General features: G+C 41.8%; 1 protein-coding gene across 1 annotated transcript in view; it reads right to left on the bottom strand.

The window, feature by feature from the left end:
• PTPN2 (protein tyrosine phosphatase, non-receptor type 2) overlaps positions 1-14,587 on the bottom strand; it is a 73,942-nt gene extending 59,355 nt beyond the window's left edge. Inside the window, exon 1 of the mRNA XM_011985529.1 lies at positions 14,502-14,587. The gene's annotated coding sequence lies outside the window, so the exon portion shown is untranslated. The remainder of the gene's footprint in view (positions 1-14,501) is intronic.
• Between the last annotated feature and the right edge of the window lie 252 nt (positions 14,588-14,839).

The raw sequence follows: 14,839 nt of genomic DNA on the forward strand, positions 1-14,839 counted from the left end.
GGCCCACCCAAGGTGCTGTGGCTTTTAAGAGGGGCCTCTTAGGGCAAGATTCTGATCAGCTCCGCTGGGGGAGGGCAGCAGGAGCAGCCAAGCCTGACCAGTAGCAGCCTTCTTGCCAGAGTCAAGCTCTTTGCAGCCAGGGACACCGTCGGGCTCACCACAGAGCCCCACTCCTAAATTCAGAAGCGTGAAAATACACTGCTACAATCAACAGACCTTATTCTGATTTCTCCAGTTCTACAGGCACTTATTTGTGTGTGTACAGTTCCATGCCATTTTACCACAAACAAATTCACATGACCACCACAAGACATACCTATTCTATCAGCACAAAGGTTCTGCGTGCTCCTTGGCAGGCACACTCTTCCCCATTCCACCCCTAAGCACCGATCTGCCCTCCCTCTCGAGAAGTCTCATCATTTCAAGAATGTTACATAAATGGAATCATGTGCTATGTCATCACTGGGAACTGGATTGTTTTCACCCAGCGTAAGTCCTCTGAGAGCTATCTACGTTGTTACATCAAGTTTCTTCCTTTTTATTGCTGAGTAGTATTCTGTGTTATGAATGCACCATAGTTAACCAGTTACCCACTGAAGGACACGTGGGTTGTTTCGAATCTGGGGCTACTACAAATAGAGCTGCTGTGAATACTCACGCACACACTTCCGTGCGGACAGACCACTGCGTTTCTCTGGGATAAACGCCCGGGAGTGCAAGCGCTGGGTCATACAGGCGAAGAATACGTTCAGCTTTTTAAGAAACGGCCAAATTACTTTCCAGAGTGGCTGGACCAGTTTACGTTCCCACTAGCCATATATGAGATCCAGCTTCTCTGCATTTTTAGGGTTTTGCGATCTCTTTATTTTAGCTGTTTTAGCAGATGTCTAGTGACATCCCACCACCATGATTTGAATTTGCATTTTCCTAATGGCTAATGAGGTTTTTTATACGTTCATAGGCTTATCTGCCATCTGTGTCATATCTTTTGCCCATTTCCTAACTGGGGTTTTTGTTTCTTTTTACTGTTACATTTTGAGAGTTCTATATATAGTCTAGATCCAAGTTGTCAGATATGTGGTTTACATTTTCTCCCAGTCTGTACTCATCTTTTCGTCCTCTTAACAGGGTGCTTTGAGGAGCAAAGGTTTTTTATTTTGATTTAGTATAAATTACTGATATTTTACATGAATTGCGCTCTAGGTATCATAGCTAAGAACTCTTCATCCAGCCTCACATCCTGAATTTTCTCCCATTTTCTTATGAAAGCTTTTACATTATGATCCATCTATGATCCATCTTCAGTTAACTTTTGTGTAAGGTGTGACATTTCATTTTAAATTGCTTTGCACCTCTGTCAAAACATCAGTTCACCATACTTTTACAAGTCCATTTCTAGATTCTGTTCCACTGACTTACGTATTCATCCCTCTGCCACTACCACACTGTTGTGACTACTGTAGCTATGCATTAAGTTTTAAAATTAGGTAGACTGCTGCTTCTAGTTTTTATTTTTCAAGATCATTTTAGCCATTCTATTTTAGTTCCTTTGCCTTTCCACATAAAACAATAAGCTTTTTATCTACAAAAAAATCTTCCTGAAATTCTGACAGAAACTGTGTTATGTCTTTAGGAACAATTTGACACCATGAGTCACTACAGATCTACAGAACAATCTGGGGAGGACTGACTCACTATGCTAAGTCTTCCAATCCATGAACATGGTAGGCCTTTTCCATTTATTTAGGTCATCTTTTGATTCCTTTTATCAGTGTGTTTGGTGCTTTCCAACATACAGGTCCTATACATATTTTGTTAGATATATTCCAACATATTCCATTTTCTTAGAGCAATTGTAAACAACAATGTGTTTTTAGTCTTGGTTTCCATGTGTTTGTTGCTAATATACAGGAATACAATTGGCTTCTGCATGCTGACCTTGTATCCCACAACCTGGTTTAACTCACTCACTAATTCCAGGACATTGCTGGGTAGATTCTTTGGGATCTTCTACATGTCATCTGCAAATAAGGTCATTTTTATCTCTTCCCTTCCAACGTGTACGCCTTTTATTTCCTTTTCTTGGCTTCATGTGTTGGCTAGGATTCAGTACCCCAAGTTTATACATATTTTTAATTTGTATTTTTTAATGATTTTAAAACTTACAGAAAAATTCCAAGTAAAGTACAAAGAATTTTCTTCCCAAGTCATGACAGCAAGTTGCAAACATAACTGATTATTCCATTTTTTAATCTTCTACAATGACATAATCCTACTTACAGTATAGTCATCAAAATTATAAAATTAACAGTAATACTTTACTAATCCAGACACCATTCAAGTTCCACCAAGTGTCCCAATAATGTCCTTTAAACAAAAGGATACAATCTGCTCTTTCCTGGTACTTTTTAACCTTTTGAAAACTCTAAGTTGTTTTACAGTGTTCCTCCATTTGAGTTGTCAGATATCTCTCTCCCTACAGAAGAGTTCAGTTTGTATATGTCTGGCATGTTCATCTCAGAGGGATGCTATGTGCTCACTGCATCTTATCGGGTGGTTCGGGATTCTGACGTGATAGGTCTCATTACTGGTCATGATCACATATTTAAGGCTGGTGTTGGCCAGACTTCTCCAGTGTAGAGTTACTATTCCTCTTTTTATGTTTAATAAGTATTTTATAAAGGGATACTTCAAGATTATGTGAATATCTTGTCCTTCACCAAATTTTCACCCACTTAAGTTTAGCATCCATTTCAATATTTATTAGTTGGCAACCTATACAAAGGTAGAACTTTCCCTATCCCTCATTTATGTATTCATTTGTTTCTTTACATCAGTATAGGCTCATTAATTCCTATTTTATTCAATAGGTTGTAATCTTATTTATTTTCATGCTTAGATTATCCCAGATTTGGCCAGTGGACTCAAGTTGGCTTCCACATCCTTCTGATATGTGGTCGTCATTTTTTGAGCACGTCTTTACGTTCTGTCACTACAAGACATTCCAGGCTATTCTTACACTTCCCCTGTCCGTGACCTGAAACCAGTCATTTCTCCAAAGCTCTGTTTTCCTCCTAGTGGAGAATAAAATTTGGATATCAAAAGCTAAGCATACCCAATGCTAATCAGCTATCACTGCTCTCAAAATTTCTCAGTGGACAGGGATGAGACATACATGTATATACACCTATGTTCGTACCTATCTGTGTATCTATACTCACTGAAACCATGCATTCATTCATACCTGGATTCACTAATGCCAACCCAACATCACAGGCTTCATCTTCAAGGACATTACCACCTTTACTTACATGCCTTCCACATGTGGGCCCAGCCCCAAGTGCTTTTAATTATTCAGGGAGAGAGAAGGAGAAGCTTAATGATATCTTTAATACCCCCTTTACTACCCTATAACAAAACTATGTATAAAATTTTTGTTATCAGTCAAAAAAAAAAGCTGCACCTGTTAAGGAATTAACAACATAATAGGACAAAAAGGTGAATGCAGGAAGAAGGTGAGAAAGAGATGAATAGGGGCAAGAAATGAAGCACACAAGAAACAGATCAAAGTAATCTAATACAACCCTCTATAATTCATTCACAAATATTCTCTAGAAGATCTGACAGTGAGAAGATCCACCCTCTGCGTGAATACCTCCAATAACAAGTATACCAGTTCAGAGGGTTCATTCGTAGGTTTAAAACAGCTTTTAAGAGCTAATGCTAACCTGATATTCACCAATGCTATTATTTGCTCATGAACCCTAGTTCTATATTTTGGGCTTAACACAGGATAAAGAACTCCTTTTTCCATATAAAAGTTCAGGTATCTGAAGTCAGCTATCGTGCTGTTCTGTTTAGGTTTTCTATTTCCCTGTCTAATCAATGCTAGCTTCTTCTCTAAGAGTTCTAGTTCTTCTTCCTTGGAACCACTCCAGTGCATCAATGGCTCACAGGAATAAATTATTAACATCATAAATAGCTTTGATTTGGCTTTGATTAAAATTGAAGTTTTAAAATTTTTTTTGGAGATGAAGTTTTTTTTTTTTTTTTGCTCTTGTTGCCCAGGCTGGGGTGGAATGGAGCAATCTCGGCTCACTGCCACCTCGACCTTCCAGGTTCAAACGATTCTCCTGCCTCAGCCTCCCGAGTAGCTGTGATTACAGGTGCCAGCCACCACGCCCAGCTAATTTTGTATTTTCAGTAGAGACGGGGTTTCACCATGTTGACCTCAGTTAAGACTGACCAACTCTGTCAAGATTGAGCATGAACAATCAAACAAGAAAGAAAGAAGTTGCATATAAACAATATAAGGAGAAAGCGTGCGCACATAAATACAGGTATACAAGGAATTGAAGCGTGAATTGAATACTGCCAACCATTTTACGGCAATAAATATGATTATTAGAAAAAATCGAAGAGATTCCTAGAAAAATATAACTTACCAAACTGACTCAAGCAGAAGCAGAGTCTGAAGAGACCACTCACAGTTAAAGACATTAATAAACAAAAACCCACAGAGAAAACACCAGACCACGTGATTTTACAGGCATGTTTCATAATAATGCAAATGAATGCAAGTGAATATAGATGTAGAAATTCTAACAAAAGTTTAGCAAACTGAATATAGCGATGTATTAAAAAGATAATACATCATGTTCACATTAAGTTTATTGCAGGAATGTAAGGGTAGCTAACATTAGAATATCTTTTGTAATCCCAGCACTTTGGGAGGCCAAGGCAGGCAGATCGCTCAAGGTCAGGAGATTGAGACCAGCCTGGCCAACATAGCGAAACCCTGTCTCTACTAAAAAATACAAAAATTAGCCAGGCCTGGTGGCAGGCACCCGTAGTCCCAGCTACTTGAGGGGCTGAGGCAGGAGAACTGCTTGAACCCGGGAGGTGGAGGTTGCAGTGAGCCGAAATCGTGCCATTGCACTCCAGTCTGGGCGAGAGGGAGACTCTATTAAAAAAAAAAAAAAATACAAAAAAAATACAAAAATGAGGCTGGGTGCGGTGGCTCACGCCTGTAATCCCAGCACTCTGGGAGGCTGAGGTGGGTGGATCACGAGTTCAGGAGCTCAAGACCAGCCTGGCCAAGATGGTGAAACCTCGTCTCTACTGAAACTACAAAAACTAGCTGGGCACGGTGGCAGGCACCTTGAGAGGCAGAGTAGTGAGCCGAGATCACACCACTGCGCTCCAGCCTAGGTGACACAGCAAGACTCCAACTAAAAATTAACAATAAATACAATATAATATAAATATTTAAGACAATATATTTTCTTTGCAGTACTGTTTTAGCTGCTTTATACAAGTTTGATAAGCAGTATTTTATATATTGTTTAAGTATTTTTAAGTTTCTATTATAATTTTGTCTTGACTCATGATTTAGAAATGTTAAAATTTCCGAATTTATGAAAATGTTTATCTTTTTATTAATAACCTATATTTTAATTGCATTAAGATAAAAAATTATGAGCTATAAGATAGGAATTCTTTTTTTTTTTTGGAGACCGAGTTTCATTCTTGTTGCCCAGGCTGGAGTGCAGTGGCGTGATCTCGGATCACCGCAATCTCCGCCTCCCGGGTTCAAGCAATTCTCCTTATTCAGCCTCCCGAGTAGCTGGGATTACAGGCATGCACCACTACGTCCGGCTAATTTTTGTATTTTTAGTAGGCATGGGGTTTCTCCATGTTGGTCAGGCTGGTCTCAAACTCCCGACCTCAGGTGATCCATCCGCCTCAGCCTCCCAAAGTGCTGGGATTACAGGCATGAGCCATGGCGCCCGGCCAGGAATTCTTAAATTTTAAGATGTACTTAATAGCCTAGTCAATGGTCTATTGTTTACAAATAGTCCATGTAACTCCTAGAAAAATGTGCATTTTCCAATTGATGGATATAGGGTTCTATGTATTTTTCTTCTTATATTAACGTTAACAATATTACATAAATCTATTTATTTACAAATATCTTGTCTCATTAAGAAGCCCATGAACATGGATTTGTCAATTTCTCTCCACAACTCTATTCATTTTTGCTTAATACATCTTGAGGCTACTTTACTAGCTGCATGCAAATCTCAGAGCTGATACTGACATCTGCATTCAAAGTAGCTATGCCACTTGCTAAGATCATAGGGGGAGCAGGCAGGAAGCACAGAAGTTTTCCCTTCCTTCTTCCCCCTCCAGTAACTCATTTAAAAAATATGTTTATTTGAGAATCTTTTTGTTTTGTAGCAGCAAGAAACCATGGACTATGTAACCTGACAGCACCAGAATCATGAGTCTGTTAATTTCCTTTAAAGTCTGACTGTTTCCCAAGGATGAACCTTGAGGACAGTACGTCAAATGAAACAAACCAGTCACAGAAAGACAAATACTGCAGGATTACACGTATATTCAGTGTCTGAAGTAATCAGACTCATAGAAACAGAGAGCAGAATGCTGGCGGCCAGGGGCTGGGGCAAGAGGAAAATACGGAGTTGTTCAATGGATTTAGTTTCAGTTATACAAGATGGAAAAGTTCCAGAAATCTATTGTACAACAATGTTCATACAGTTAACAATATTGTTAATACACACCCACAAGAAATTTATGTTATGGGTTTTTAACACACACACACACACACACACACACACACACACTTTCATGGCCAGTGAAAAGACATGACAGTTGACTCAATTGCTGGCACTCCCTTTTAGACCAAATAGTAAACTGGGATTTCTACCTGTACTGCACATACGAAGGTTTCAAAAATTTGGCGGTAGTCTCTAACAGCATAAAGACATTTCCCAAAGTAACCATCACAAGCTACTCTCTTTTCAAACAACCAAGTTCTTGTCCATCTCTTCTACACTGTCTCACAGTTAACTGAGACAACTAAGGCATCTCTAGGTTGTAGCAATTAAATGAAGACTGTGGACCTCTTCAAATCCTTTCAGTTTTCTTCATTTTTTGAGACAGGGTCTCACACTGCTCAAGATGGAGTGCAGTGGCACAATCATAGCTCACTGTAGCCTCAAATTCCTGGGCTCAAGCATTCCTCCCTCCTTGGCCTCCCAAAGCGCTGGGACTACAAGCATGTGCTGCTACCCAGCCTAATTCTATTTTAAAATATCCTTTTTTCTTTATGTTTCTCATATTCAGAACTCCAAATGTAGTTTCCATATGTCAGTCTGAGGAATAGTGCCATGGTGAGTGTAAAAGAATCATGTAAGATTGTTTAAAAATAAACATTTCCAGACCGGCCGAATCCACATCTAGAAAAGAAAGATCTGGGACTCTGAATTTTTAAAAAATTCTTTTTCCATTCCCCTTTATTTACCCAGCTGGGGCTACCAATCTTTTTCTTAAAAGCCATCCCTGCCTCCTTGGGCAGAGCCTCTTCTCAGCTCCATCGATGCACTGTCATATCTTAAAATATCTGTAACATGCTTATGTGTTAATCTCCTCAAGTATACCGTAAATTATTCAAGGGCAGACCACATATATTCATCATTGCATGCTCAATACATAGCACAGTATCAGACATGTAGCTGGTTTTCAACAAATGTTTTCTGAACCAAATCAACAACTGTCAAGTACTATGTATAGAAACACATTTAAAAAATTTTTAGAGACAGTCTTGCTCTGTCACCCAAGCTGGAATGCAGTGGTGCCATCGCAATTCACTGCAGCTTCAAACTAACGATCTCGACTGATCCTCCTGCCCCAGCCTTCCGAATAGCTGGGACGACAGGCATGCATCACCACGCCCCAGCTAATTAAAAAAATTTTTTTGTGTAGAGATGGGATCTATGTTGCCCAGGCTGGTCTCAAACTCCCGGCCTTAAGCAATATTCCTACCTCAGCCTTCCAAAGTGTTGGGATTATAAGCATGAGCCACAGCACCCAGCCAGAAACACATTTTTTTTTTTAGACGGAGTCTCGCTCTGTCGCCCAGGCTGGAATACAGTGGCGCGATCTCGGCTCACTGCAAGCTCTGACTCCTGGGTTCACGCCATTCTCCTGCCTCAGCCTCCCGAGTAGCTGGGACTACAGGCGCCCACCACCACGCCCAGCTAATTTTTTTGTATTTTTTTTTTAGTAGAGACGGGGTTTCACCTTGTTAGCCAGGATGGTCTCGATCTCCTCACCTCGTGATTCGCCCTCCTCGGCCCCCCAAAGTGCTGGGATTATAGGCGTGAGCCACCGCGCCCAGCCCAGAAACACATTTTTAAATGACATAATGACTATCAGTTAGAAAAGGCACATCAACACCATCCCAGTTTTCTAAAAATACACATTCCTGAGCCCCCCTGGACTTAGTGAATGAGAACCACCACCTCCACTGGATGAGAACGCCACTCACGGGAAAGAGGGTGTTGAGCCGGTATTTGCAGAAGGAGAACGTTGATTGAGGTGGGTCAGAGACAGGAGGGGAAGGATATTTCAAAAAGGGAATGACATATTTGAAGACACTGAGGTATTAAAAACCAGTCACACTGGAAGAACTCCAAGTGATTCAGTTTTACTGAAATGAATAATTTCTAGGAAAATGGCTAGAAAAGATTCAGAGAGGTGTGTAAAGGGTCGATCCCCAGAAAGCCCAACATCATAACGCTAAAGAAGTTTAACTTCTTCATAAACATTGTGCAGCACCATTAGAGAGGGGAGTGGAAAACGCACTTGCATTATACAAAAATCACTCCAGATACTATGAAAATGGACTGAAGTGGGGACAGAAGGGAAACAAGGAGACTGGTTTGGAGGCTTAATGTAATGATGAGGAAAAGCATAGCAGGGCCTGAACCAAGTCAACGTGAACAGAGAAGAAAACGGATTTGAAATATATTATGGGCCGGGCGCAGTGGCTCACGCCTGTAATCCCAGCACTTTGGGAGGCCGAGCGGGCAGATCATGAGGTCAGGAGATCAAGACCATCCTGGCTAACACAGTGAAACCCCATCTCTACTAAAAATACAAAAAATTATTTGGGCGTAGTGGCGGCGCCTGTGGTCCCAGCTACTCAGGAGGCTGAGGCAAGAGAATGGCGTGAACCTGGGAGGCGGAGCTTGCAGTGAGCCGAGATCGCGCCACTCACTCCAGCCTGGGCGACAGAGCGAGTCTCCGTCTCAAAAAAAAACAGAAAGAAAGAAAATTCATTATGGAGGCTGAGCGCGGTGCCTCACACCTGTAATCCCAAACACATCAGGAGGTTGGGGCAGGCGGACCGCATTAGTCCAGGAGTTTGGGACCAGCCTGGGCAACAAGACGAAACCCCGTCTCTACAAAATATCTAAAAAACTAGCTCAGCATGGCGGCATGCACCTGTAGTCCCAGCTACTCAGGAGGCCGAGGCGGGAGGATCACCTGAACCTGGGAAGCGGAGGTTGCAGTGAGCCGAGACTGTGCAGGGCCAGACTCTGTCTCAAAAAAAGAAAAAGAAAACAAAAAAGAATACATCATGGAAATGGAAATTAGTATGACTTAGTGACGTGGGAGCTGAATGAGGGAAGAATCTGTTTCCAGCTTCAGAAAACGTGTAAATAACGGCACCACTTATGAACGTGGGGAAAAGGAGAAAAGGCAGCCGTGGGGCTAAGGCCAGTGAAGTGTGTCAGGCAGGAACACTCACTCAGTGTGCAGACATACTGAGTCTGAGGTGGCTACAGGACACCCAGACAGAGATGATGACTTGGATACGCAGACCTGTAGACAGAAAAGTCCACGACTGCAGATGAGATTTGGGGTTATAAGCAGAGATGGAAACTAGACTCACAGCAGATGAGATCATTCATCCAAGTGTTACAGTGAGGAGAGAGAAACAGACTCCTGAAGACATAAAGGCAAAGTAAGGAGGAGACACCCTGAAAATAGGGGAACGGCCAAAGAGGAAAATCGGAAAAATTACGGGGTTAGGAAAAAAGGCATGGTCGGCTGGGCGTGGTGGTTCACACCTGTAATCCTAGCACTTTGAGAGGCTGAGGTGGGCCAATCACTCGAGGTAGGAGTTCGAGACCAGCCTGGCCAACATGGTGAAACCCTGTTTCTACTAAAATTACAAAAACTAGCTGGGCGTGGTGGCGTGTGCCTGTAACCTCAGCTACTTGGGAGGCTGAGGCAGGAGAATAATGTCAAAAGTCACAGAGAAGGAAAGCAGTGGAAAGTCTCTCGCTGCATTTGACAACTGGAGCTATAGTACTTTCAGAGTAAGTTTCAGTGGGGACGCTGGGGAAGCAGCACAGGCTGAAGCATGCATGGTGGGGAGGGTGGAGAGACAAATGGCACAGTGATTCTTTTAAGCCTGTGTGTGCCTGTGCACAGGTAAGAAATGTCCATCCATGCAGGTAAGAAAGGACGTGGGGGCTGGGGTGGGATATAAGGGTTGAGACAAAAGAGAGCGAACCACATTTATACAAAAGGGAAGAAGTTATGAGACAGAAAGAGGCTGAAAACACACAAAACGCAGTGATGAGGAGGAGCAGTGCCCATGAGGAGGATGGGAACGAAGGATTCGGCTAGGACAGAGGGAGGGGAGGCTTCTCTCCTGGGACTTTAGGGAAGGACAGGGGCAAAAGAAAGTGAGTTTCCAGGTGCTAGAACATGAAGCTGAGGTGGTGTTTCCTGATTTTTACAACTTTCATCTGTAGAACTGACAGCAGGACGATATTCTGAGTGTGGTGAGGGGCTCTGAGAGATGATTCACTCGGCGCAGAGCTGGAGCAGAGTGGCAGTGGAGCTGAAGAGGGCATGAGGACAGCAAGGCAACCCCGAGCCCACCTGACACCGGAGTCCACCCAAGGCACACGCTCATTTGCCCAAAGGGCAGAGAGGACGAACGACTGACTTTCCCCAAGCTGGAGCTTCACAAAACGGTGAAATTTAAAAATCCACAGAGTTATTTTTTAAATATAAAAACAGCAAGAAAGTTATTAATAGTTAGGTTAGAGGACGACGTAGTATGCTACACTACATTTTTTAATCGAAATTTCAATTCAGTACACTTCCAACTTCACAACACATGAAAAAGTCAACTAAGGATCCTGCTGAAGTCAAAGAGCAGGTGCAGTGGGAGTAAGCAAGTGAAAGCTGGAATGACAGAAAGTAGCCTCAAGGCAGCAGAGTTTCAGATTTCAGAGGGGAACATGACTAAAGGTCAGTGTCACTGGAGCTGAACAGGCCTAGGAACTCCAGCGCAATGAGCCGTAGTTCTTTCCCAGACACATGAAGTCACCCAGACTGAGGAAGGTGGGAAGGAGAGGGTAAGGAGAAAGACAGTGAACGACTAAAGTCAGGAGAGGAGAGGCGCCAGGGTGGTGTGGGGATGTGCTGGCCCCACAAGCCTTGGAAGAGATCATTTCCAATTGCAGGCTGAAGCGTATCGGCTCAGACTAGAAAATCCTGTGGCTACATGAGCAGCAAGAATGAGCAGTCTCCATGTGAGAGCTCAAGAGAACATGGCTTACTAGGGAGGCGTGTGTGGGGAGGGAGGGGGCAAAGAAGAAGAAGATTAGGGAGAACATGCACTGGGGGCTGTTTCCAGCAGAGCACAGCTCCAGTGGACAACCACTGTGTGGCCCACAGGAGGGAAGCTCGGTTCTCTTAAGGCTAAGTGCTTTTCAATGAGAAGGCATACAGGAAGAGCCTGGTAGCAACGATGATGGAGGGAGGCCTGACACGCACATTTTAAACAGTCTCCCTGCAGCCTTCAACTGCAGGTATACAACGTTAAGTCTAAAAGCTAAGGAGACAAATCATAAGAGTTTTATTGATGTATATACTTGAGGATAACTTAAGTTACAAATGTTTTTACTTTAAAATAAAATGTTGGCCGGGCGCGGTGGCTCAAGCCTGTAATCCCAGCACTTTGCGAGGTCGAAACGTGCGGATCACGAGGTCAGGAGATCGAGACCATCCTGGCTAACCTGGTGAAACCCCGTCTCTACTAAAAAATACAAAAAACTAGCCGGGCGAGGTGGTGGGCGCCTGTAGTCCCAGTTACTCGGGAGGCTGAGGCAGGAGAATGGCGTAAACCTGGCAGGCGGAGTTTGCAGTGAGCTGAGATCCGGCCATTGCACTCCAGCCTGGGCGACAGAGCGAGACTGTCTCAAAAAAAAAAAAAAAAAAAAAGTCTCCATTCCAGTTAAAAAACAAATTATCAGCAGGGCGTGGTGGCTCATGATTGTAATCCCAGCACTTTGGGAGACCGAAGCAGGTGGATTACTTGAGGTCAGGAGTTCAAGACCAGCCTGGCCAACATGGTGAAACCTCATCTCTACTAAAAATACAAAAATAAGCCGGGCGTGGTGGCGCACACCTGTAATCCCAGCTACTCGGGAGGCTGAGGCAGGAGAATCGCTTGAATCCAGGAGGCAGGGGTTTGCAGTGAGCCAAGATCACGCCACTGCACTCCAGCCTGGGTAACAGAGTGAGACGCCCTCTCAAACAAACAAACAGACAAAAATCCCATTTAGATCAATTTGATAAAACTAATTACAGGACTCAAATGTAGTGTAGTACATCCAATAACTGCAATTACAACAAATATATATAAATTAAAGGCAATACCAGCTTGGGGAAGGAGGATGCAAGCAAGGAGACGGTGGCCCCAGAAAGGCAGTGCAAGTGACCTTGTGACGGGAATGCTCCACTGGTCTGCATCCAGACTGTGGTGGTGATCCCAGGAATCTACACGTGATAAAACTGCACGGAACTTACACACACACAAATGAGTGCATGTAAAACTGGTGAAACCTGGACAGACTGTATTGTTTCAGGTTTCCAGATGTAATATTGGACTGTAGCTATGCAAGATGGTACCACTGGGGGAAACTAGGTAAGGGGTATACTCGATCTTTCTGTATTGTTTCTTACAACTGCATCTAATCTACAATTTTCAAAATAAAAAGTTTTTTAAAAAATTAAAAGCATCAAAGCAAGGTGTAAAACTGGAAAATACTGTCTTCAAAACTCATGGTAACATTAGAGAATTATTCTCTCTAGCTCAGTGATTCTCAGAGATTTGGAGGCAGGGGAAGGGCACCTAAGTATTAGAATTACTGCCCACACCCGCTATTCCCTGAACACACACCCACACCAGAACTGCCACCGCCATGAGCCACGTTTCAGAGGAAGTGGGTCATACCTTCAAGTGTGCTGCAACTAAAGAAAATGGAAAACCACTCTTCTAGCTACTTATCTTTCAGAACACTTCTAACTGGTAGTAAAGAAAGAAGCATGTAAGAGAAACATAGTATTTAATAGTAATTTATAACAAACATGAACTATTTTGAGAGACTGCTTCTCATTTGATTTGCCCAAAATCAGCCAATACACCCTTCTTGGAAATGTACTTGGTCAACATAAGAAAAACATTCTATTCATGTAAGAAAAAAAATAAGGACTTTTTTTTTCCAGTAATTGATGGATTTTTCAGTGGTACATCCAGACCCTAAATATCTTACCTATAACCAATGACTACAAAGCATATAAAAGTATACAGTCTGTCCTTGAACAGAGTGAAATCGTTCAACTTACATAGGAGATCTTAACAGGCAGCACCATACCCTAGTCAACAGGGGAACAACCAGAAACAAGCAAAAACCAGAACATGATCAATCTGATACTGTTTTTCAAGTCCCTACTAACAAGGAGCCCTAAAGAGAAAACCTACATTTAGCCCACTAAAATCAAACCTAGGGAAACATGCTGAAGCCGGAAGGAGGCCCAATTTAGTATCTGAATAAGCTGCATGAATCAGAACAAAAAATAAAATCACTGCATGACGAATACACCAAAACTCTAGTATTATCATTGTTCACACAATTGTGTGTGTATGTGTATACATCATAATCTAAATGTCCAACAGGGGAACTTATGCAAGAGTGGTATATCCAAAGCCACTGTCAAAGCAATTAAAAATTGTGTTTATAGTAAAAAAAAGTTTACAATGTACTGCTAAGAAGAGCTACAAATAAGTATGTGCAAGATTCTAATTTTCCATTTAAAATGTTTATTTTTAAAAACTCCAAAGAATATAAACCTGTTATTATTTATTTTTAAATAAGTTTGATCCTTATACTTTTCTCTGTTTTCTAAGTTTTCTACAGTGAGTACATACTACTCTTATAACTTGGGCAAGGAAAGAAACCAAACTACACCAATAACTATTTTAAGTAAAACTTACAAAGGCCATGGAATAATATGAAAAGGAAATATATATGGATATTATGTAGACATCTATAATTACAATTATTTTAAAGAAAGAAAAATTGTGTATAAGAAAAACAGGTTGGTGGGAAATACACCAAAATAATGGTGCCTATGTTTGAAGGACGAAATAATTATGGGAAAATATTCTACGCCTTTAAATTCTTCTTTAAAGAATGTGTCTTATGTAAACAGGAAAAAAAAATACTGTATTTATCAACACTGACCCCAAGCCCTCCTCTTCACTACATCCTGCGTCCTAAAACAAACCAAAAAATACACATGCACACAAACCCACAAGTACTTACATGGGCTTACATCTCTGTATCTGTTTCGATTTCTGTTTTCTGGAAACTTGGCCACTCTATGAGGATAGTCATGGGACTCATTTCGAATTTCCTTAAAATAACAAAAATATATTTTAATATCCCTCTTAAATTTTCCACAGCAAAACATCACCTTCCCAGCCAGTGTAAAATAACATTAAGCACTTATGATATGCCAAGTACTATGCAAAGCACGTTGTCTACATCACCTCAGTTAATCCTCACAATACTAATGGAAACGATTTCTTTCCCATTTTATCTGAGGGATGAAAGGTTTTCAAAGGTTAAAAATCCACCAAAGGTCCCATAGCTAGTAAGTG

This window comes from Mandrillus leucophaeus, unplaced genomic scaffold (genome assembly GCF_000951045.1).
Source record: "Mandrillus leucophaeus isolate KB7577 unplaced genomic scaffold, Mleu.le_1.0 Scaffold286, whole genome shotgun sequence".
In the NCBI taxonomy this organism is placed as follows: domain Eukaryota; kingdom Metazoa; phylum Chordata; class Mammalia; order Primates; family Cercopithecidae; genus Mandrillus; species Mandrillus leucophaeus.